The sequence below is a fragment of the Ursus maritimus genome, unplaced genomic scaffold, assembly GCF_017311325.1.
Source record: "Ursus maritimus isolate PB19 unplaced genomic scaffold, ASM1731132v1 scaffold_17, whole genome shotgun sequence".
In the NCBI taxonomy this organism is placed as follows: domain Eukaryota; kingdom Metazoa; phylum Chordata; class Mammalia; order Carnivora; family Ursidae; genus Ursus; species Ursus maritimus.
The window spans coordinates 46036184-46061497 of record NW_024424119.1 but is presented as its reverse complement, the minus strand read 5'-3'; the positions used below and the strand labels follow the sequence as shown (position 1 = coordinate 46061497).

Here is a 25314-nt window from a genome sequence, read left to right as displayed (position 1 = left end):
CAGTCCGCCCTTCGCAGCCTGCCTGCTCCACCCTTGCGTCCCGACATCCCTGCCTCTCTCCGCCTCTCTCCCTCCCCCCTTCCACCACTGGAGCCCCAGAGTAGCTGTGTGTTCCCAAGAGGAAAAGCAACACAAGCCACAGACCTGTCGGACCCCACCCACCCCAATTAATCTAAGAAAACAAAGATGTGGCCACACACACACACACACACACACACACACAATTAGTGGTGAAGAAGCTGAGAGCCAGGGATTCACATGGGGTCCCGTGGTTGTAGGACACAGAGCTGCTCCAGGAGGCAAACCCTGGTTTTTATGCCCAAAGTGAGTTCTCTTTTTCCTACTCATCTGCCTCCTCCTTCTGTCTCTTTCTCCTGAGATGGGAAACACACAGGTGATGGCCTGACCGCATATGACAAGAGAACTCTAACCACACCTCCTGCAGCAATTGGCCCAAATGGGCAGGACTCGGTCATGGCTGTCAGCCTTCCTATTCTTGCCCTGGCTCCCAACTCGGGACCCACCACACGAAGCCGAGGATATTCCCCGAACCAGCTGCAGAAGCTGTACCCGCTCACTGTCTGTCTGCCTCCAGCTCCCCCGGGCTCCAACCTCCGGTCTGAGCCCACCTGAAGTCTTCCTCTTTGTTCACCGTATGGCTCCCCCCTCCCACCTGCCTTCGGGTCTCTGCCAGATGCAAGCGGTGGTGGCTGACTCGCTTGCTCTGAGTGGAAAACCTCTGCTTCTTCTCATTTGGGGGCTCGTTGTTTACTTCCACACTTTCCACCCCTACGAGTCCATTTTCTAGCCCAGGACAGCCTCCCTTCGAATCCGGACTATTGCACGAGCCCTGCAGGATGGATGCTTCAGTCCATTTACTGCTCACTTGGGGCCTTATGAGTCTTCCTCAGATTCTGTGACCCTGTCATTAAATCAAAATAAGTTTAGACCCACCAGTGACTCTCCACAGCTTGGGAACAAGCATTAACTCCCATCCCAGGGCTGGAATGGGATGTGGTTCTATGTGCTCATTCTCAAGGGGGTATCTGGGCTACATATCAACTATAAGCATTTCCCCTAAGGTCTCTGGGTCTCAGTTTCCTCATCTGTGACATGGGCACAATAACGCCTTCCTCATGACATTGCTGTGAATCATGGGAATTAATGAGATCATTTATTCCTTAAACCAACACATATTTATTGAGTGTCTATTATGTGTCAGATGCTGTGGGTACAGCAGTGAGCACAGCAAAAACAATGTCCCTCCCTTCCCCTTGGGGGGATTACATTTTACTTTGGGGAGAGAGAACACACACACACACATACAGCATCAGGTGATTGGTGGGAATGCAAAATGGTATAGCAACTTTGGAAAACACTTCGGCTGTTTCTTATAAAATTAAACACGCCCTCCCCATATGACCCTGAAATCTTACTCGTATGCATTCGCCAAGAGGAATGAAAGTGTTGCTCACACAAAAACCTACATGCAAATGTTGATTTATAGTCACCGAACACTGCAGACAACCCAGTCCTTTACTGGGTGGATGAATAAGCACACCAAGGGGGCAGGCTGACACCCAGGATCTTAAGGGTTTTGAATGGTGTGATGGTTTCTATTATATGTCAACTTGAGTGGGCCACAAGGTGCTTAGATAAATGGTCAAACATTATTCTGGGAATGGCTGTAACGGTGTTTTTGGATGGGATGACGTTTAAATGGAGAGACTGAGTAAAGCAGATTGCTCTCCCTACTGCAGGTGGGCCTTGTCTAATCAGTTGAAGGCCTGAATAGAATAAAAGGCTGACCTTCCCCGGAATAAGAGGGGATTCCTCCTCCCTGGCAGCTTTTGAGCTGAGATATTGTTTTTTTGTTTTTGTTTTTGTTTTTTCCCCTTGTCTTTGGACTCGCCTTGAAATATCAGCTGTTCCTGAGTCTGGAGCCTTCTGGTCTTCTGACTGGAACTCATCCCCAGCTTTCCTGGGTCCCTGGTCTGCAGACTGGAGATCTTGGGACTTGTTAGCCTCCATAGTCACATGAGCCGACACCTAATAATAAATCCCATAAATCTCTATCTCTATCTCTTACTGGTTCTGTTTCTTGGCAAGCCCTGACTAGTACAAATGGATTAAAGGAGCTGCCTTTCTGGAAGGGGCTTTGATGACTCAGCAGTGCTTTATGCACAGACAGGATGGACAGTATTACCTTTTACTTGGCCTCCCCTAACCTCAGTTTCCAGCTCTGTTAAGTGGCCTCAGAGGGCTGCTGTGGGGCTTCTTCTGGGCACCCTATCTCAGTTCGAACCCCCTTCTTTATCTTCCTGCTTAGCACTAATCACCATATTCACTTTACTCATCTTGCTTATTTATTTTTTAAATTGTATTTCATTGTTTTATTTTATTTTATTAATTTTTAAGATTTTATTTATTTGTCAGAGAATGAGAGAGAGAGAGAGCGAGAGGGCACAAGCAGGAGGAGCGGCAGGCAGAGGGAGAAGCAGGGTCCCCGCTGAACAAGGAGCCTGATGCAGGACTTGATCCCAGGACCCTGGGATCATGATCTGAGCTGAAGGCAGCCACTTAATGGACTGAGGCACCCAGGTGTCCCTCGTCTTGCTTATTGACTGTCTCCCAGTGGAATGTAAGCAGGGACTTCTGAGCATTTGGCACCCAAATAGTACCTGGCCCATAATAGCTGCTGAATAAAAATGTTTAATACGCGAATGGGTGTACGTCATAGATCATCATATCTCCAGCAGCTGGCCCGGGGGCTGAGCTAGAGCAGGTGGGAGACATGTTCGCTGAATGAATGAAGGAATGAATGGATACACACACACAAGACATAGGAAAGGAAACAAGACCTACTTTCGGCTGAGGGGGAGCCTTAGTTCTTCAGTGTGTGTGACAGTACAATGCTTATTAAAACGTGCTTTGGAGGGCAGGGAAAGGGTCTTTTGCTCCTTAAATGCTGTTGTCACTCATCTGGGTCCCTGCAAGAGGGAGTGACTTGGAAACGCCCATGAATCGTCCACAAATTGCCCAAGTGCCATTCCTTGGGATCTGCGTGGACCTGGCTTCAGGGTGTGGGCTCGCCCTCTCCTCCAGAATAATCCTTTTTTGATGAGGATGGACCCGCTGCAGTCCCACTCGTCTGCGGTGTGTTTACTAGTGTTTCCAGCCTGTTTCATATGGATTAAGCTGAGGCACGGGGTCCTCGCATGTTTTCTCCGTGCATTTCAGAACCCCACGAAATTACATTATAGATTCATTGTATAAACAGGATAGTGAGCACAGCCGTCATCAGGCAGCCCCGTAGTCAAACGGCAGCGATTGTGGGGTGCCCGGGCTGGCTGCATGCAAAGACTTGCACAGCAAACCGGTCGCATGCTTGTTTATTTAATCTCCAGCTTCTAAACGTTCATTTGGTAGCGAAAATCACCTTTTGGCACACTTCGGCTGGGAGATAATGGGAGGAGGGAGGCGACTGGCAGATGTCATGCAGAAGGAGGCCCCTCTCACTCAAGTCGAAACAGGACTAGGAGGGGCTGGTACTGTTGGGGCCAAGTGCAGGGCCAGCTCCTTACCGGCTCTGGGGCCTTGAACAAAGTACTAAACTCTTCCGAGCCTCAGTTTCCTTATATAGAGATGAGAATATCTACGCCACTGAGTTATAAGTAAGTTACACATAAATTCCACCTGTGTTACGTGTGAGCACGGACCTGACACGCAGTAGGTAGGCAAATGTTAGGTATTTCAATGCACTTCACTCGTGCCTCACCCACTGATCACTATCAGTGCATGAATAATTATGGAGAACGTATCACATTCACGCATGGAAGGAGCTTGACCTTCATGGTAACAATCATGGCTTTGAGCCCTGGGCTTACAATTTCTAGGAAGAGACCTCTCTGAGCCTTAGTTTCCAAATGTGTAAACTAAGGTTTTTCACCTTGATGGTGATTGTTTTGAGGATTAAATGGGAGAGAGACCGGGGAGGTGCTGTAGAAATGACGAAGTGTGAGACTCGGGTTACTTGTTATTACAGTGATAATTGCATATACTTAAAAGCAACTCTTCTAAGCAATTAATATGTGTTTAACTCATTTTCTCCTTATAACAACCCTAAAAGGTAGGTATTGGTATTACCCTCATGTTGCATATGAGGAGACTGGGGGCACAGAGAGGTTAAGTAACTTGCCCCAGGTGGTCTAGTGGCTAAGAAAAGGAGCCAGGAATGGATCCCATGTATCCCGGCTCTAGGGTCCTGGCTTTTGATGGCTCCTCTATGTTGCCCAATAGCAGTAATCATAATCGCAGGCAGTACTTAGTGCCTGTGATGGGCCTGATGTTATTCCTGATTATCCACCTGCGTTCTCTGGAGACCGCACGGATCTGCACCTGATGGCTTCTTGCTCATTCTTGATGGTAACAATAGAAATCCACTCTGCTTAACTCAAGCAGGGAAAGGAATTGATTGGAAGGATAAAAGGGAACTCGCAAAGTTGATGTGAAGGTTGGAGAACCACAGGCAAGAGCCAGGGGAGGCAGCCACCTCTGAAAAGTCTGGCTCTGCTCAGATCCTGTTCCATGCTCTTAGCCCTGCATGTTTTGGAGTCAGGTGGAGAGGGGGTATTGCCCCTGCTTGCTTCCAGAATGGGAAGAGGGGCTTCATCTCTTTTTTAACTTGGAAATCTCCCAATAGAAAAGGGGTTTAGATACTCCATGGCCACAAGTTACAAACGATTGGAGGTATTATCCCATTTAACAGATGTGGAGACTGAATGCCTTGTCCCAAGTCCCGACGGGGGAGGACCACAGACCCCAGGCCGCCTTCTCGAGGACACAGATGGATACGATGTAATTTCCCCTGAGGTTTCTCAATTTCAATCTTTAAAATCCAAAGATATTTCAAAAATATTTATATTCTCTAATCTGGTTTTTCTACTTCAAGTTCTTTGTGCTGTGTTAATAATAAACAAAGATGACTATTCAGATTTTTACAGAAGGATGTGTGTGCCAACTTCGTTTATTATATAGGGACATTATATGTAATGTAACCATTCTATATCAGAGAATCTTTAAGAAAGGGATCTATATATGATGGAGTATTATAAAAAAGTCTTAACAGTGACTTAAGAAAATCGATAAGTAAAACAAAACGAAATAAAATAGCACTGATTATAGAATACAATCTAAATTTGGGGGAAGTTTCTCATATGCATAGAAAAAAGACTGAAAGAGATATGCTTAACTTTTAGTAGTGATTATATTGGGTTGGAAGGGTTATGATAATTTTTACTTTCTTTTTTTTGTTTGTTTTAAGATTTTTATTTATTTATTTGAGAGAGAGAGAGAGCACAAGCCGGGAGAAGGAGCAGAGGAAGAAGGAGAAGCAGACTCCATGCTGAGCAGGGAGCCCGACATGGGGCTCGATCCCAAGACCCTGGGATCGTGACCTGAGCTGAAGGCAGATGCTTAACTGACTGAGCCACCCATGTGCCCAATTTTTATTTTTTTAATCTTTTCTTTTCCTGTCCAAAATTTCCATGAGGAACACATATTTCTGTTACAAACAGAAAAAGAGTCAAGAAAAACAAAGTCAAGACATCCAAGGTGGTGAGGCTTTGTGGGGAAATGACACCAGCACACTCCATGGCTGTAGGATGAATTGGTACAGGTCTTTTGGGGGAAACAAAAATCAAGTAACAGATAGGTAAGAGTTCAAATGAGGTTTATGCCCTTTGATTCCAAACACCGATCCCTGGGAATTTCTCTTTTATTCTGGGGATACAATTCATTAGATGCCGAAATCTTTGTGCAATGGGGATGCTCATTACGGTGTTATCTACAATAGCAAACACTGTGTAAAAGCTAAATGTCCAACGATGGGTGAACAGTTTTGTAAATTGTGGTGTCAGTGAAAGGGTAGTTTGGCACCCTTAAAATGGTAATTATGAAGACGGCAGCAACACGGGCTCCATCGTGGTAGATACAAGAACAGAAGGGCGGAATATCGAGTCTGCAAGCGTTGACCACATGTCAACGTCCAGAGCCCAGAGCAGATGCTCAAAACATGACAAGTAAAATCATAATTACGGTGGAGTGAATGGGTTTTGGGGAGATTAGTATTAGTTTGTTTTCTTAAAGCTTTACTCAAATATTGTTAGTACTTCATCTTCTTTTTAAAAAATGGTCATTATTTTATTTTATTATTTTTTAAATTTTTTAAAAGATTTTATTTTAAGTTGTCTCTATCCCCAGCAGGGGTTCGAACTCACAACCCTGCGATCAGGAGTCAAACGGTCCACAGACTGAACCAGACAAGTGGCCTGATACTTCATGTTCTTGCTACAACTTGCACTCTGCTGAACAAAGCTCTCTTAGAAATTGGGGTACGGATGCCTCGGTGGCTCAGTCGGTTAAGTGACCAACTCTTGATTTTGGCTCAGGTCATGATCTCAGGGTTGTGAGGTCGAGCCCTGTGTCGAGCCCAGGGCGGAGACTGCTTGAGAATCTCTCTCTCCCTCTCCCTCTGCCCCTACCCCCACCCTTGCGTGCTCTCAATCTCTTAAAAAAAAAAGAAAGAAAGAAAGAAATTGAGGTAAACAGACAAGGAGAGTTGTGGGTGGGCTCTTTGAAATTAAAATTAAATTAGGATGAAAATGATTGCGCATGGGCATACAGAGGAGTCCAAGTGTGGTGTGGGTGGTGCTCTGCAGCTGTCTACGTGCCCTGGGCTTCAATCCACTTCTGGGAAATGGAGGGAGGGTGAAACTCAGTCCTTGGGAATCCTCCAGCTCTGATTTTATTTTCCAAATCTGTGATATTTATTGAGCCCTATACACAGGCGTTTTGTTATACACTTGGCTGATAACCATTCTTTGGGGTTGGTCCTATCGCTGGCGTCACTCTAAGGACAAGAAACTCAAATTCAGAGCAGCGAAGTGGTTTCTGCAAGGCACACAGCCAGCAAGCAGTGAAAGCAAAATGTCCACAGTTCTTACTCCACCTTACATTTTACTTTCCTGGCCCAGCATCCCGGCAGCCTGTGAGGCCCATCCCACCCTGGACCTCATTCCCTCCTTCCCTCTCTCTGTCTCTCTGGAGATTTTGAACCCAGGTGACATGTCATGGTTGCCCTTTGATCTCACAAAACTTATAGGTTCACCAGTCAGGAGGAGAATATTCACTGTGTGGGGATGGAGATGAAGAAGGTATAGGAGATTTGCCCAGTGTGGTGGGGTTTGAAAAGGTGGATTAAGAAACCATTGTTTCCTTATTTCTTTATGATGTGTGTTTTTTTCCTAAAAGTGGGAGAGTCTGGGAAATCAACCCTGATTGAACAGGGGCACAGGCAGTTTCTGGCCGATCTAAGTTTTCCAGTTCTTTGTTAACTGTAGTAACTGCTACGATTTGTACTCATTGAACGATGAAACAACACAATATTTCGTAAGGACCTACGCTGTGCTACAGGTGAGAGATCCAGGGTCTCTGCCTCTGAGGGGCTCCCCGCCCAGTGCCCTGATGCGCATTCAGACTGGGTGAGAGGCAAGAGAGGTTGGAGGCAGAGAAATCCCAACACACCATGCGAGGCATTTCCCAGTATGCCTAAAATTGTCCGCGGTGTTTGTAGAGTGAAATAATAATTTTCCTAGAGAAGAAAGGAGAGGGAAAGGCAGAATGGGAGTTTAGGGATTTCACCGCGTGGGAGCGCATTCATCACGGCCATTCGGCCATTCGGGTGCCTCGGCTGGTCCTCCAGCACCCTGTGAGCTCTCCGGAGTGCTCACCTGGTGGAGAAGACTTGGCCATGCTCCCTCCCAGGTGAGAAGAGCCCGGAAGGACTAGGGCCCTGCTTCTGGTCCCCGTGCTGCGTCTCGCTGTGGGGCCTCAGGCACGTGCCAGGGGCTGGGTGGGGCCACCGCCAGTTCAAGCCCATCCCCTCTGAGCCTGAAAATCCCTTTACCCCTTTAGGTGAGGCAGACAATGAAAGCGCCGCTTTGTGGTAGTGCCCCCGCTTGAGAGCCAGATGTATCCTCCCACTCAACCCGCATCCAAGCAGCACGACGGGACCACTGGGATTACACGGTCTCATGGTTTCATAGCAGCACCCGAAAATGTGGGGACCCTGAAAGGAGAGAAAGGGACAGTTGTTTACTTTGGGGCAGGTTCCGGGCCCACCTACACGTTCCGTAGCATAAATAAGAGAAGAGAGGGCTGGGGAGAGCAAGATTTCCAGGCTTTCTCCCATGCAAGCAGAGTCCTGGGCCAGATGACCAGCAGAGGGGAGACTGGGAGCGCAGGGCGGTCTCCAGGGCACAGCAGGGCTCCCTATGCGTAAGCTCCGCCCACTTGGCCCAAATCCTGGCACCGGACCACTTTCTTTACAACCCTTTGGAGGAGGGGTGGGGGAGAGTGGCGGTGGGTGCCTGAGGTCCGTGTCAGGAATGAAGGGTTTTGAGGACTCCTCTAGGGATCTCCCTTCTGGATCAAGTAAGGATAACAACATCTGGAACTGTGGCAATGGGGCCCCAGTGAGTTCATGTGCTGGCAGTGGGGGGTGGGAGTGGGGTGTGGGAGTGGGTGCGGATCTGTAAGCAGGGAAGTGCTGCCTGTGTGAACGAGGTGGTTAGCAGTCTCAAGGGCCATGGTCACTTCTTAGGAAGTGTGCCCCAAGCAATTTTCCCAACACGGGGCCATGGGTTCTAGGCGAGTCCTTTGCTCTCCTGCCACTTGCTGGGGTGGGGTGGGGGTGCAGGAGAAGCAGTGCTGAGCTTGCTGGTGCTCAGTCCTGTGGGCTGCACGCCTGCCCCCCGGGGGTGGGTGCTGTGCATAGTCTGTCTGCTTGGAATACTTTTCCTCCAGGTGTGTTCTTCCTGCTCCTGCTCCTGCACTTGATCGTGTCCCTCCTCCAATGTCACTTCTTCCACGGGGCCTTTCCCTGCAGACTGTGACAGAGGTCCTCGGGGCTGGGAGCGCTGGCTGTCATGGTCACGGCCTCCTTCGTCCAGAGAGCTGCTATTGGCTGATGGAGGTTATGTCCCCAGTCCCCGCAGGAACCCCTTATAAGTCAAGGCTGGACTCCGGCTGAATCTGCATCCTTAATCCTTTCCCGGCTGAGTCCCAGTCTCTGCTTCTAGGCAACTAAGTTAGGACAGGGCTCCAGTGAGAACCCTTCAGGCCCTCCCGCTGCTTTCCTTTTGCTTCCTGCCACTGCTTCTGCAGACATCACGGGGCTGCCTCTGATCGTGTCTGCCCTTCCCCATTGCAATGCAACCTCCAAGAAAGTAAGGCCTCATCACTTGTGTCCATGGCCTGTCCGCAGGCTCTAGCCCAGAGTTGGGCTCATCATAATGCCGGATGACCCCACTGGTGGAATATGGCACTCCAGGTGGGAGCCCTGGAGCCCAGAATGTCCCAAGGTGGTCACCCTACAAAGATCCAGAGCTGTTTTTTGCTTCTCAACTCTGGGAGAAATTCACTGACGGTCACGATTAGGTCAACTAGGGTGAGGATTGATACAATTTTCCTTGGGAATTTTTTGTGCTTAAAACGTGAAAGGAAAAGGCAAAAGATCTTTGAGGCATTCAGTGTTGACCGTTACCGGGATGGTTCTGAGGGATGAAGTATTTTGGACAACGTCTGACCTCGGGGCAGGAAACGGCTCATTCGCTTATTCAGCTCACATTTCCTGAGTGCCCACTTTGTGCCAGACTCTGGGCCAGTCCTGGAGACCAATGCCTGAGATGCGGTCTGTGCCTTCGAGAAGCTTCCAGAGACCTGGGATTTAGTCTCGGGTTTGTCCTTAATTGGCTGCGTGACCTCAGCACAGCGCTCCCTTCTCTGGGGTTCTGTCTTCCATTCCTGAAGCCAGAGCACTGGGCTGGGTGATTTGTTGGAGCTCTGGACCAGCTCCCTGTCTCAAGGGCTGAGTCTTGCTTCCAGACAGGCTGTCTGATTTTCATGGCCATCAATATTTCTCTAATCATCATTTTCTCTGGGGACTGAAATTAAAGCTAACTGGTTTTTCCAGATATAATTTCAACATTGTCACAGTCAATACATTTAGATCAAGCCCTGGCGGGAAAGGGGGCGGGAGGCTCCCTCCCCCCATTGTATCAACGGAGGGTGAGCCCAGTGAGCGTCCAATGAGGTCCCATTACCCACCGCCGCTCCTCAGACTCAATTCCCCGGTGTTGCAAATGCCTGCAACGGGCGCCCGTCCACATCCTGCCTCCTACTCCCAGTGTGTGCTAATGAATGCATCGATTTTCCTATTCTGTACCACAACAGTTATTTCAGAGATAAATGCCTCCTGTTTGTGGTTATTAAATCTGCTTCATGTTGGACAGCTGACGGTGGGTGGGAAGACTGGTCTGGGTAGAGCCAAGAGGGGGGCAATCTGGGACAGATCTCAACTCAATTTGCAGCAGGCTACAGGACCTTGGGCTGGCCACTGCTCTCCGAGCCTCAGTTTCTCATCTGTGATATGAAAAGTGTTGCAGGGTGTCTGAAGTTTAAACATTTTTTGTAAAGCAGCAGAATGTTTTGATGACAGGCGATGTTATTATAAGACCATGTATGAAACAGATGAAAAAGAGTGGCTCTGTTTGGATTGGGGATGGGGTGGGACTCCCTCCCACCTGGCCTCCTCCCTGCTCCCTGTGGAGCCCTGGCACCTCCAGGGAACCCCGAGGCTCTGAAGAACATAGTTTGAAAACTGCCAGGCTAGATGGGTAGTATGTAGGGTTCTCAGTGACAGATGAGGGAGGGAGGACCAGGGAAGTGTCAAAAGGAAAGGAGGGACTGACCTGGCCAGACAGATAACTCAGGTGCCCCCCAGGAAGTGGCCCAAAAGCGTGAATTTCTTAAAGCCTGAATATTTCTGCCTTTTGCTTGGAGCCCTCCTCTCCAGCCAAATCACCAGAGATGCGACCTTGGTTGGCCCCTGTGGGTAGGGGTGTGCCACCTCCTGGGCCATGTGGATCTGGGTTTGAGTCGTTACTTAGACACTTTCTAGCTGTGTGATTTTGGACAAGGCTCTTCACTTCTGAATCTCAGTATCCTCATCTGTAAAAAGGAGATGATAACACCAAATTCAGGATAGCTTCCCATACATACCGTATTGATCCAATACAACCGTGTGCATTTTAATCCTTAGAAACAGTAATAATAGAATGCTAAGCTTTTGTTGGCCACTTGGTACATATTACTCCCATGCTTAATTTTGATGCTAACGTCTCGTCTTTGCAATCACCTAGCAAGAGAGGGGTCAGCATATCTACCTTCCAGGTGAGGCTTCGACAGGAGAAGCCAAGAAAAGCTTCAGGTTTTGAGCACAGGTCTGTTTGGCTTTGGAGACCATGTTTTTGCGTCTGTACCAAACATCTGAAATGCTTTTAACCACCCTTCTCTGCTCTGGCTGGGAAGCGCTGAATCACTTTTTGTTCTTTGTGAAAAGCAGTCCAGATGCTTGGTCCTGAAAAAGATCTTTGAGGGTCGTGATATCTAGCTATCTGTATCTATTTCACATTGCTTTGAAATTCCTGCAGACACAGGAGGCCGAGCCTGTCCTTGTCTTTGCAGGCTGTCCCTTGATCCTGTGGCTGGAGAGTTAGTAATGATTTGGCAACTGAACCCCTTATCTGGAGCAGTTACTATGTTGTTTCCTGGGAAGGAGGAGGTCAATGAGACACAATCTCTGTCCTCAAGGAGCTCACAGTCTAATGGTCTAATGGAAGAAATGCACGCATGTTAGAAAATACCTTGCACAGCGGGAATTGTTATGACAGAGGGTCTCTGCGGACACCGAAAAACCTGGAAGGCTTTTTGTGGGAGGTGGAACCTCAACTTCATATGGAAGGATGAATGATGGGCTGGTCAAAACCAGCAGAGAAAAGGAGTTGGCAATGAGAACCTGGAAAAGCCGAGGCACAGTATGTACAAAGGACAGGATGGCATGGGACATTTCGGGGGCAAGCAACAGTTCAAATGACTGGAGAAGGAGCATGGGGAGACCCTAATGAGAAGCCAGTGGGGAGCCATGTGTCTGACCCCGGGGAGCCAGGCGGCTGGAATATGATCCAGAAGACAACTTCAGCTGTCCAAGATCCCAAAACACAATTCTGGAAAGAGTATTCCGAGAACTCTATGGTGGCTGCCCTGGAGCAGGGGCCCAAGGAGGAGGCTGGGAAAGTGACGTCAGAGAGATGGTGGGGCATGGACCAGGGTGGAGGGAGAGAAACTGGGGCAAACGGGGTGCATTTAGTAGTCAGGGGGCTGGTGATTGTTGGCTGGCGGGTGGGGGAGGAGGGGAGCATGTCCAGTGTGATTTCAGGGTTTATCTGGTCTGTGCGACCAGGTGGGTATTGGTGCCTTGGCCAAGACGGGAATCCTGGAGGAGGAGCTCAAGGTGGGACATGGTGGCTCTAAGGGGCCGGGGGCTTTCAGGTGGAGATGGCCGGGAAGCTCTGGGACACACGGGCCTCAAGCTGGGGAATGAGTTAGAGCTGGAGATTGGGAATCATGAGCTCCCGTATTGAGACAGCTGGGGGACATCCAGAAGAGTCTGTAGCCAGAAAAGGAGAGAGACAAGGAAGCCCAAATTGGGCCAAATGAAGCCATAAAATACAGGTACGAAGACCTTTAGGAAGACAGACTGAAGCCTTTTCCTAGAGCTGGTCATGCGCTCCCCAAAGCTGCCGCCTTGACACCGAGCAGCATTTAAAGACCGCGAGCATCGCGTTCCCACGATACTATTTGAGGGCTGATCCTAAATCCATATCGCGCACAATTTCTCCACTTTACAGAGGGTAAGAAAAATAAAGAAAATAACTGTTCATTTTGGTTACTATTTCTTTCTAACTATATTCCCTTAATGAGGCATTTGCCTGCAACACGGTCTGTTATGTATTCCGCGTTTTATAAAAGATCTCTTGGGGAAAATAACCCAGGAAACACAATTTTTCGGCACCATCTCCTTTTATTAAGAATAATGAAAAGGAAACAAGAATCATTCTCCCAGTCAAACACACTTCTGCTTCCCCTTATTGGTGTTTTTATGACAGCCGCCAGGTAGTAGTACGGGCATCCACGTGGTGGCTTCCACCAGATGTGCTATTTTATGGACATTCTAATGACCCAGTTGCGTGTACATGAAAGCGGGGGTGTGTGTCTATAAATATATCGGCTGCATAGATTTATATATCACCCATATCTGGGTAAGTGTCTGGGATGGTCCAAGACCTTAAAATCACACATACACAACACGGGCTCTTTGCCCAGAAAACCAATCATCCTTCAAAATGGGCAGAAAGAGCAAATCGGGAAGTTAACCCAGGAGAGAGAACGCAAAAGCACAAGGCCGAGGAGTGGTGTTGTTCATTGGAAACTCTAGCCAGGCTTATGGACGTAGCTGTGGGTTCTCCACACCCTCTCTCTGCGTGAGTTTGGCCACGCTCATGGCTGGATGGCTGCCCGGGTGCAGGAGGCTCCCTCCTGCCCACGGCTCCAGCCTAGACCTCCCACGGACGCTTCAAATGTGTGGGTCCGACTGCCAACTGGACGTCTTCCCTTGGATGTTCCATAGGCACCTGGTATAAACCTCCAGTAATTCTCTGAGCCTTGTCCCCCCTGGTTCCTTAGCTTGGTTGATGCTGATCGCAGTAGGTAAGCTTTGCAAATCATGCCGTGGCCCCAGGCGAGGGCCACCCCTGATTCCCTCACCTCTCTCCCGCCCTTTATCCAAACCGGGAAATAGTGACTGAGTCCCTCCCAGGTGCCAAGGGCTCTTCGAGGCATAAGTGGCTGACCTGTTCCCTGCTTCGAGGAGCTCACCGCTGTGTGGGGAGGCAGAAATCACCCAGGGGTTAAGAGTGTAGGATCCAAAGTTGGAAACGTCCAAGGTCAGAATCCAGCTCTGCCATAGATTAGCTGCTAGACCCTGGGCTCGTAAGCTTCAGTGTCTTCATTTGTAAAATGGGAACAACATTAAGAACGCCTTTCTCATCGGGAGGGTTTGTCGTGAAGTTTACAAGCAGTTAATTCATGTAAACCGCTTATCACTAAGCCTGAGCACAGAGGAAGAGCGTGACAAATCCAAGTGCTTTCTAGCGCTGGCTGGGCTCGATGACACGGACGGCCTGTGGTCTCCTACTGCTGGTCTGCCCTTTTTCCTGAGCCTTTGTAGCGGGGCACATGGCTGATCAGAATAAAGATACATTTTCCAGCGTTCTTGGCAGTTTGGTGTGGCCACTGTGGCTCCGTTGTGACCAGGGAGGCTCTGGAAAGCCCTCCTAAGACAGTGACATCTTTACCCATTTTCTTCCACCTGCTGCCTGAAATGTGGATGCGACGGCTCTCTCAGGCCACGCGTTAGTGAGGTGCCCCTGGCTGGATTTCCCGGGAGTGGAGGTGAAAGCGGAATTAGTGTGCAGGGGTTTATTAGGGAGTGCCATGGGCATCTACACCCCTGGGAGGGACAGGGAAGAAGCGGGGCTGGGCGGAAGGAGGTTCAGATGTGAGGCAGGCAGGCCTCTACACCCCTCTATGCCTTGGCTTCCATCAGTCACTGGATGTGGGCTACCCCACGGGGGCATTGCTTTGGGGAACGGCCCTTGAAGGGAATGGCAGCTGGGGGCTGTGTGCTGACAGCCCTCCCAGGAGTTGGGCCACAGCCCTTCTTTGAGGGGTATCTGGGAGGGGCAGCTCTGTGTCTACCTCAGTAAATCCCTGCTATAGACAGCTCAATACAATAAAACGTACGCTTTGCTCATGTGACAGTGCCTATCACATGTGTCCTTAGTCCGGTGGTGACTCAGGGACAGTGGCTCCTTCCATCTTGTGACTCCGCCTTTTTCTCGGCCCTCAGAATCCTCTTAGTTCAACAGGCAGATGAGAAAAGAGAATGCATGGCGGTTGTGGTGGGTTTGGAGGGCCAGGCCTGGTAGGGACGCTTCTGTCCACAGATCCCAGTCATTGGCTGCACGGCGCTGCAAGGGAGGCTGGGAAATGTAGTTTAGCTGTGTGTTCGGTAAGACAAAGGGCAGAATTTGGTGACTGCTCAGTCAGTCTTTGTCAGAGACAATGAGAAGGGGGCCACAGTCTGGAAAGGCAGAGTGGGGGCCTGGAAGGAACCTGGGTCTGGGGGTTGGGATGTCAACATACCCACCACGGGAAATCTTACGTCCGGGCTTCGTTTATGTGGGAGACACATAAACGGAGAGAAAGAAATGCAGTAATAGGGGGTGGTGGGGGCCGAGACTGAGGAAGCCCAAAGGAGGGGCAGCTGCTTGGGGCTGGTGATGCTTGACTGAGATCTGAAGGCCGAGCAGGAGTTGACCAGTTGCCAGAGCTGATGGCAGGAAGTCGTAGTTCAAATCACAGACCCGAAGCCAGGGCATAGATGACATTTTGCATGAGCCTTGAAGACTACAAAATAAGTTTCTTGATGGACCTGCACGAGACAAGAACCTCCATGAAACAGGGAGGATGGCCGTTTTGCTCAGAACCTTGCACAGGACATAAATGAATGAACAAACATGAATGAATGAATGAATGAATGCGCAAAATTTTCTCGATCAACACCCACTCAGTTTGATGATCCATCCTTCCCCATGGCCCCCCGGCATCTTCCCTTACGTACCCACGTTCCAGCATATATGATGCTGCACTCTAATTACCGTTTGACGTATCTGACTCTCCACTTGACTTCAAGGTCAAGGACTTTGTCTCATTCATCCTCTTGCCCCTGTCATCTCGCTTAGCCTGGCACTGGCTTTCTAAACAAATGTTTGCCAAATGAGTGAACAAACACATTAGTCCATTTTGTCATAAAGGGCTAGAAAAGTCATTCTGTAGTTGCACTGAAATCTATTCCTCCTGCCTTCCGCGAATCCAGCTTGGTACTTTGGACGTTTGCTGGGTGCCTGCAGTAGTCCCTGCTCTGTGTTAATACAGAGGGTGGGCTGTTAAGACAAAGACCCTGCCCTGCCCTCGGAAGCATCCCCGACCAGCTAGCTATCTCCTTTCAGAACGAGATGAGATCTTATTCTGTGGGTGTCTACTAGGAGGAGTCCCTGAACTGGGGTGGCCCTGAGGCAGGATGCTGGGCCAGGGGTGGTCTAGGCCAGGCAGAGGGAAGTGTGATATCCCCGGATGCTGCCGGGACAGTGCTGCTCTTAAGCTTTAGAAGTAGAAGTTTCAGATCTGCCCGACCCAGGCTACCGCTCCTCATTCATTTGTTCTATTTCATTCGGGGCCAGGTCCTGGGAGGGCTTCAGGGCTTTAGGGAGACGAGGTGCAGCACTGGCTCACCAACTGTGGCTTACTCTTCCCATGCATGACAGCTTTCTACCATAAGCACCTGCAATGCTCTCCCTGTGGGATTTCTCTGGCCGCTGGGGCACGTGTACCCGTGTACAGCAGGAGCGGGCAATGCCGGGGAGTCACCCAGTGCAGGGGGGACCTGGTGCATAGCTACTGGGCTTCCTCACCTGTCATGGGGGCATGTCCTACACCGTCTCTGAGGTCCCCAGGGGGTCTGAGCTGGTTGTCCACAGTGGAGACCCACTCATCATGGTTCTTTCTTGTCTCTTTCCCCATATCATTTCCCCAGCCCCCAAGGGCGCTTCCTGGGGTTGTCTCTTAAATCAGCCACTGTACTGAAATCTTCTTCTCAAGGTTTTCTTCTGGGCGAACCCAGCCAACCTAATACGTAAACTATCTGTCTAAACTGTCCCCTAACCAGGAAGTGTGATGCTTAGTTACATGACGATAGTAGGGGAAGCAGCAGCCGGGACAGCACACAGCCTCGGGACAACGTTCCAGAGAGGGTCTTTTGCAGGAAGTGACTTTAAGCCGAATCCGTAGATGTGCCTGGATTGTTTTACTCGGGGTTTCTTCGGGCTCCTTGCGCCCTGTCGTGCGGCCGTGGACGCGAACAGCGCCCCCTACAGCTCTGCAGCGTTTTCTACTGGGAGCCCTGAACCTCTTTGGAAGGAACAGGCGGTTAGGGAGAACCCGTAGTTTGGGTGGTCGGCCTGATAGCAGGCATGGGTCGCGAAGGTCATTTACAACCCCCACCCCGTCTCCTCTTCAGTGCGCTTCTTGGAGGCCGGTGTCACAGCGGCTCACATTTCAGAGATGAGGACGCAGAGGCTCTGAAGGGGCCTTCTCGCTGGGGAACCCACAGCCGGGCACGGCCGAGCCAGGGCTGGACCCGGTGGACCTCACAGCTCACCTGACGTCCGGCCTCCAGCTCCAGCTCCAGCTCCCGTGCCGCTTTCCGTACCATGCTTTGGAGGTGACCTCGAGGTGCAGGCATTCTCGCTCCGATTTTACTCATGAGGCCACCCTGCAGCCCTGAGAGCCGGAGGGACGGTGTGCAAGGCGCGCGTGGTGGAACTGGGGCCTGGCTCCGAGTCCTCTGCCCTCCCCTGTCCAGCAAGCAGCCCGTGAGGCGGCTGGGATGCCCCTGAGGACCGCTGTGGGGGGCCCCCACCAAGCACAGCCCGCCACTCCAGGCTGCGAGGCCGCCGAGTGTTTCACGGCCAAGGGGGCAGCCCTGGACTTGAACTGCCTGTATTCAAATCTTGGCTCCACCCATCAGAGCAATGTGATTGGGGCAAGACTTCTGCCTTCTCTGTGCCTCAGTTTCCTCATCCATGAAATGGGGATAATAAGAGTAACTACCTCATGGGGTGGCTGTGAGGATTAAATAAGACAATACAAGGAACGTGCCTGCAGAGTGCCCACAAAAATATAGAATCCGCAAAACACAACATAACTCTGACTTTCTTTAGTTGTTCAATAGGAACAGACTCTTAGCTGAGCTATTTTACAACATGATTCCATTTTGCCCTCTTGAGTCAGGGAGGTTGGCGTTACTAGCTCCTGCTTTGCAGAGGGGAAGACTGGGGCTCAGGGAGGTTAAGTAACTTGCTTGGCGTCACACAGCACGTGGCAGAGCCAAGTGATCCAACTTTTAGGCTGGAGCTCCTGACCACTGCACCACATCTCCTTGGCCCAGCACGGTCTGCAGCTGCCCCCCAGAGCTTAATTCAGTGAATCCCAGGCTTGTCCTTCATCCCGTGTGACCGCGCCAGCCCCTGGCATTCGAGGTGTCTGAGGGCAGCGAGGCGATTTTTCTAAGCAGCATCTGTGGCTCCCGCAGCAGATAGCTCCTTTTGGCTGCCAACTCGGGCCGCCGGCAGGACTGGCCAAAGATGGCACTGCACTGTCTCCATCCCAGGTCCCGGACTGCACAATCTGCTCGCATGTCATGGTTGCCCACCCGCAGGGACCCCACCAGCCCTCCAAAGAGTGCCTAGCAGGGAGATCACCCCACCTACCTACCCCGGGGCCCAGCTTCCCATCTCACCGGGGCTTAGTAACGCACCCATCTTTTAAACTCCGGGCCCTGCTGTAATATTAAGGCAGTAATTTATACACTTGGCTCCTGAGCTCCCGGCTGTTTCGAAGGCATTGATCACCCCGGAGCACTCATACATGATTCAGGCTTACTCCTCCAACTCCTCGGCCAGCTATTGATTCCAATGACATTATTTATCAATTACGAAAGGTTTATTCCTCACTCGCTCCTGCACAAAAGAATCCGTGCATTTATTTTACAGCGTGATTTATTGACACGTCACCATGCATTACATGGAAAATTGAATTTTTGGAGGCTGGAGAACCTTAGGAAATTTCACAGGTTCAATTAGACAGGAGAACATCAAAGAGTTTAATGATACAATTTTTCATCCATTTGCTGCAGCCCTGGGAAGGGAGGGACCCCGGGCCAGGTCAGCTCGAGCCCCAAATGGCCCAGGTGCATACCTCCTGATGAAGATCTCTGGGCTGTAACCCACCTCCAAGACTTGGCACAAGGCTTCTATTTTTGAGTCCTATTTGTGAGGTCAGAACATTTCTTTAAGTTGGGTGAACGCTTTGTTGCCAGAGCAAGAAGACTTTCCTTGGGCTGTTGGGGAGGCTTGGGCAGATCTTTCCTTGGTCTGTGGTAGAAGACAGAAAGGCCACCTTGTGCTGGTGGAACAGTGCAAGAGAGAAGTGGTGATGTCATATTTAGGGCACATTTGTAACATCTTCCCACCCATCTGCCCTGGCTCATAGCGAGTCCCAGGGGAAGCCCTCCCGTATTCCCCAGTGTGGATCAGACCCCCACTCTGGGTTCTCAGAGCACTTTCCAGTTCGTAGACATACATCGCTGTGATGATTGGACTCATACCACCTCTCCCTTATGTGGGGACTCCCCCAGGGCAGCAGGCCAGATGGGTTGTCTCGGCGTGGCACTATGACCATTCCCATCCACAGCTGGGAACCAGGAATGCCTTCCCTATCAGGATCTAGGTTCGAGTTTGCCAAAGAGGGGGACTTGCAGAAGCGAAGAGGCCATTGTTCTCATGGCTATCAGAGGTGGCTGCTTCCTGTACCCGTGCTCGAGTTCCCACATGAGGACCAAATGTAGTAGACTCTTAGACTTGCCGGTGAACTCTGGCTTCCCCACCTGTTCTAGCATTTGGGCTTAAAATGTTAGTGACTGCTTCTCTGATCCTCTGGCTCCTGCCTTCTATCCCTCCCCAGCCCCAGCTCCTCTCACATGGGTGTAAACCCTAATTCCCATATCAAACCCTTTATTCTTATCCTAGTAATGGACCTACCATTTTCCTGGTGGGACCCCAGATGGACGCAGTGACAGTGTCTGTTTTGTGTTCCTTGCATTCTTCCAGACCAAGAGTATACTGGATGTGGTATGTAATCAAATATATTGCATTGAATTGATGAATGAAGATCCTCCTTCTCCTCGAGCTACCTAACTCTTACTTAGCCTTTAAAGCTCACCTCCTCCAAGAAGCCTTCCTTGATACCAAGTGTGGGTCAAGGGCATCTCTTCTGGGCTTCCACTGTTGGAGCGTATATTTTGGAGCTTGGTTATAAGCATCTGTTTACTTCCTGTCTGCTACAGTAGATGTTGAGCTTCTTAAGGCTAAGGATGCAATTTAACCGTCCCTGTTTTTCCATGTCTATGTACCTGGCCCACAAAGAGTCCTAGAGGACTTGGTCATTGATTGGCCTGACCATCACTGTTGTGTGTAAGAACAGGACATACTGGTTACTAGATCCTTTCACACGCATTCTCTTAGTTGACTCTCACAACAAAGCCATAGGGCAGGTAGTGCCTTCCCTGGGCAGAAGGTCATACAGCTTCGAGAGTGTTGCCCTTCTGAAGAGCAAATCACCAGGGCTGGAAGCCAGTGATCCTTTCCTTGTCCAGAGTGCACTCCACAAACCAGACGGACTTGGGAGCAAGCACTAGAAAAGTCAAAAGAGTAACAAGAATAAATTATATATTTGGAACTAATATAACGATAATTAGGCAAATTGAATATTAAATACTCAAGTGGAATCTACAATTATAAGCTAAAGCAGCGTTAAACTCCGTGTCTGAGATGCTTGAAAGTGACAGATCATTTGGATCACTAAAGCCACCATTTATTTAATCAACTTTCTATTTCCTAAAATGGGCTGGAGATGAATTTATATCCCTTTGGAACTGTGATAAAGACACACGTCACTTGCTACAGATACACTTTAAGAAACCAATTGAATCTCGTACGTTTAGCCTTGAAGCAAATTTCTCTAAAGTGAATTAGATTTTCCCATTGATTTACATGATTAAATTAAAGATGTGTTCTCATGGGAAAAGTTGACCAATAAATGGAATTAAATTTTTTTTTTTCCAAGCAAGAATGGGGTAGGGGGAGCAGTCGTAAGCTATTATGGGTGCTGTGGTCCATTGCCGGCATCATGCTTGCTGGGAGCTATTGTCCTTACATGGTCATTTGCTTCTTTTGTGACATAGTTCCTTATGGTGTAGGAAGCATTTCTTGTCTCAACTTGATAGATCAGGGGGAGTCAGCCAGAAACGGTGGCCAACAATTACTGAATCTTTATTCTGCGCTGGCTACTGAATGAGCCACTTTTTAATTCTTACAGCTACCTTCGGAAGGAGCTATTATTATCCTGGACCTGGAGGTTCAGAGACATAAAGCCATTTGCCCAGGGTCCTAGAGTTGAGTCTGTCCGACTCCAGAACCTATGTTTTATTAGCTTCGTCAGGCTACGGTGCAAAGGTAAAAATAATCCAAAGCCACTGATAAAGAAAAGATCGACTTTCTGTTTCTCTTTCGGATGGGATTGTGTTCTTATACTTAAATATAGGAATGCCAATTGCCTGTAAATTCCCTTAAAATAAAACAAAGATGTTACCTGGGTGGTACCTGGGCCCACAGGCACAGTGGCTATCTGATTTGGACCTCTGTGTTTCCACCTCCAAGTGGCTGAGGTCTTTCTGACCCCCCCCAAATGCTGCTGGTTCTCCTGCCTCTGGGGTACAAAAAGGAGATGGCAGATGGGCCCAGAGGGGCCAGCAAGAGTCCAGGATTTTCATCTAGGCTCTGCCTCTCGCTAGCTGTGTGATCTTGGGTAAGCCCCTTTCCCTCTCTGGGCCTCGGTTTCCCATCTGTAAAATGAGGGGGCTGCACGGGAGAAGTTTATAAAGGCCACCTCCTCTGCCCTCCCCCTACCCCAGACCAGATTCATTTTATTTCTTTGATTTCTTTCTAATTGCGCTCAGTGTTCACACAAAACCAAGAATTGACCGTATGCATGGAGAAAAATTGATTGGCCATTTTGTGTATTTAATGGCTGGCATTTAAACGGAGAGATATTTCAGGTTAAAGAATGCTGTTTGCAAACATAAAAAAATACCATAAAAATCAAATGGAGGCAGACTGTCTACAGAGCAGCTTCAAATCAAGTGCACAAACAGAAGTCGAGTTGCATCATTATAAACTTCTGATTGAGAACAAAGCTGCAGCGGTTTTGAAGGCAATTCTCATATAAAAATTGATTTTCTTCAAGCTTTTCCCATGATTCAAATTAGGATGATGGGCTTTGTGTGTGTGTGTGTGTGTGTGTGTGTGTGTGTGTGTGTGTGTGAAATAAGTTCTTTTAAGAACATGTGTTTTGATGTTTCAAGTCAGATTGAAATTTCTGAATCTAATGCATCCACAGCAAACATAAGACCCCAGGGATGGGGGCAGAGCCTTAGGTCTCCCATTGTATAAAATTAGTTTATAAAATTAAACTCAGTCAATCTTCACAACGATCGTGTCAGGTAGGTAATACGAGCCTGTTCTACAGATGAAGAAACAGGCTCTCGGAGAAGTGACTTCTCCAAGAACTAGCAAACATGAGACTTGACTCAAGGACGTCTGACTCCAAGCAGTATTCTTTCAAATGAAATGATGGCTTATTTAACAAGGTTTTACTGAGTGCCCAGTACATGGTAGGTAGTGTTCTAGGTTCTAGGTGAGAGGCTTGCTGCTCTCAGTCAGTTTACACAGAAGTACTTTGAATAAATAGCTCCGTCCTTGCCATCCCCCTGATCTCAAACATGCCCCACCATCTACAAACTTCTAGAAACCTCTTCAAGAAACAGAATTTATATATTGTTCTTTGTCTTAGCTCTAATTCTTTTTTTTAAAGATTTTATTTATTTATTTGAGAGAGAGAGTGAGAGAGAGAGCACGAGGGGGCAGGGAAGGAGGAGGGGGAGAGGAGGAAGCAGACTCCCTGCTGGGCAGGGAGCCCGAAGTGGGGCTCCATCTCATGACCCTGAGATCATGACCTGAGCCAAAATCAAGAGTCGGATGCTCCGCTGACAGAGCCACGCAGGTGCCCCTTTGATCTTGAATTTGACTGAGTTACTTAACTTGTCTAAGCTTCTATGTTGGGTTGGTTTTTTTTTTTAATGTCAGAGTCAGCGTGGTATGCTCTTGGGATTAGAAGTGAGTCTGATGTGTGTGCATGAGGACGGCTTGGAGGCTATTCCACGCAGGACTTGTAAGCCCCTTGGGGAGTTGGGCTTCCCCTTAGAGAGTGGGCAGCCATGGCCACAGCTGTGACCTGGCAGGATCACTCTGAGCAGTGCGGAGGGTGAGCTAGGGAAGGAAGGGGAGTGAGACCCAGGCAGGGGCCAGGGGTTGCTGTCATAATAATCCAGGGGAGTAGTGGAGGAGTCCATACCAGGCATTCATGGTTGACATGGAGAGGAGAGGCAAGACTCAAGACTATTCCCAAGTTCAACTCAATGGGACCCACTGGTGCATGGATGGGGTGCTTTGTTCCTGGAGGTGGCTTGCTTCCAAGAGAAAGGAGACAGAAAAGTCCGGGTACCCCAGGAGTGAGGTGAGCGGTGGGTGGAGAGTGGCCAGGAAAGTTATGCTCCATAACTATCTCCTCATGAGAGCAAGCATCAGGAGTGGGGAAAGCTTGGGTTTCTGATCTGTGTTATTTATTTAGGTGGCAAACCAGGATGAAGGGGAGACTTAGGGTTTGTGAGGCTCTTGTGTGTTACCCACTGGAGATGGCTGGTGGGTGGCCAGATGTGTAGAGTCTAAAACTCAAGAGAGAATGACGTAGAAGCCATTGGCAGAAGGTAGAGGGTGGAATCATGATAAAAAGTTGGTAGCTGGGGTGAGAAATGACACTGTTGAAAGAGAAGAGGAGGAGACAGAGGGCAGAATGGGAGGGAGCAAGAATGAGACAAGGAAAAGCAGCCTGTAAAGAAGCCCAAGAAAATGCAGACCAGGGATAAAGGGAATGCAGGGGGCATGGGAGCAACCAAGGCAAAGGAAAAGAGAGTTTGAAGAAGGAGCAAGAGTAGATCAGGAGCCTTAGATCCTGCATGATGTGAATTTGAAATCTGTTTCTATCATTTTCCAGCTACGAGATCTTGAGTTTGGTGCTTGGTAAATGGCAGCCATGATGATGATGAGGCTGGTGATGGGGACTGTGAGGACGAAGACGGATGCAAGCAGTTGCAAGTGTTGTAAGAAGCAGGAAGACCAAAGTGGACAAGGTCTAGAAAAGTAGAAGAGATTAGTTTACTCCTGCACAAACTATTTTTCAAAACAACACTAACACTCGTGAAACAACTGGATTTCTTTCCCATAACTTCACCTTCTACTTCCCTAAAACACTTGTTCCAATAAGAAGGCTTAAAAAAAATCCCAAAACTAATATCACAGACATGGAGGCGGATGCATATGCTAGGGAGTTATTAAAACCACCTTGATTTTAATAAATTTACCACCAGGTAGCAATCTCTCAATGTCGTCTCTTTCTAATTTGCATGTGTAACTGGCATCTCGTTAAAACATCATTAAGAAATTGAAAAACAGGAAGACATAAACAGACACAGAGATGAAGCAGAGGGGGCCGGGGGAGGAGGCTGTGGGTAGCAGAAGAGTGGGCTCCTTATGTTAAAAAAAAAAAGCCCAAAAAAACCCAAAAAAACCCCAAAAAGCTCAACTTGGTTATACAAGCCCAACCTGATTAACAAGTGAGGGGAATCAGAGTCACACAGATACTGTTTTACAAATTGGCAATTATAAGACTTGTGTGAAAACTTCATTTTCCTGGAATGATTAGGAATTGCAATAAAAGCTACTGTCATTTTTCTTCAGCTAGACCACCATCTATGTGTGTGGGAGAGCTTTCTCCTCAAAGGATGAGCACAAGAGGGCAAGCCCCATGACTGGGCTCTTAGATTCTGGTGCCTCTTCTATAGCCAGATGAACTTTTCATTTTTATTTTTATATTTGGTATATGTGTAAATATGGTTTTTTTTACTACTATAAAGGTAATGTACAGACATTGTTGATAAAAAAAAAACTATATGAAAATATATCGGGTCCAACTAATCTAAATGGGTCATGTGGTTTAATTAAAGGAGTTCCAGCTTGGGAGCTGGGCAGGTGTGGGTCTGACTCCTGGTTCTGCTGCATGACTGTTCTGTGACACAGGAGCTGGTTTTCTCATCTGTGAAATGGGAATGCGGCTTTGGGAGGATGAAATGAGACAGTGTTGATAGTGTGCGGGCACATGGCGTCTAGGACATACAGTAGTGCTCAGTCTATGGTGGTTAGTGGTTCACACTATGCCCTTCCTTTCTTTCCTTCTGAGACTCACTCCTTGAAATTCTTTACCAGCTTTAGGAACTCTGACAAACACTGGCAACCAAGGCTTTTCATAGTTTGGTCCCAACATACCTGTTTGGTATTTTATTGGTCTGGAAGGCTAACATCTGGAGCCTAACATTTCAATGGCTTAGCACGGAATTGAAGATTATTTCTTGCTCAGGCTGCAGTTCAGGATGGGACTGGGAAGGGGTCGCCCTGTTCCACACAGTCATTCAGGGATCCAGATTCCTTCCATTTTGTGGTTCTG

General features: G+C 48.8%; 1 long non-coding RNA gene across 1 annotated transcript in view; it reads left to right on the top strand.

Annotated features, from left to right (window-relative positions):
- The window catches only part of LOC121103089, a 50623-nt gene extending 26435 nt beyond the window's left edge, over window positions 1-24188 (top strand). The window contains exon 3 of the long non-coding RNA XR_005835235.1: window positions 23809-24188. This is a non-coding gene — a long non-coding RNA (uncharacterized LOC121103089). The remainder of the gene's footprint in view (window positions 1-23808) is intronic.
- Window positions 24189-25314: the final 1126 nt, after the last annotated feature.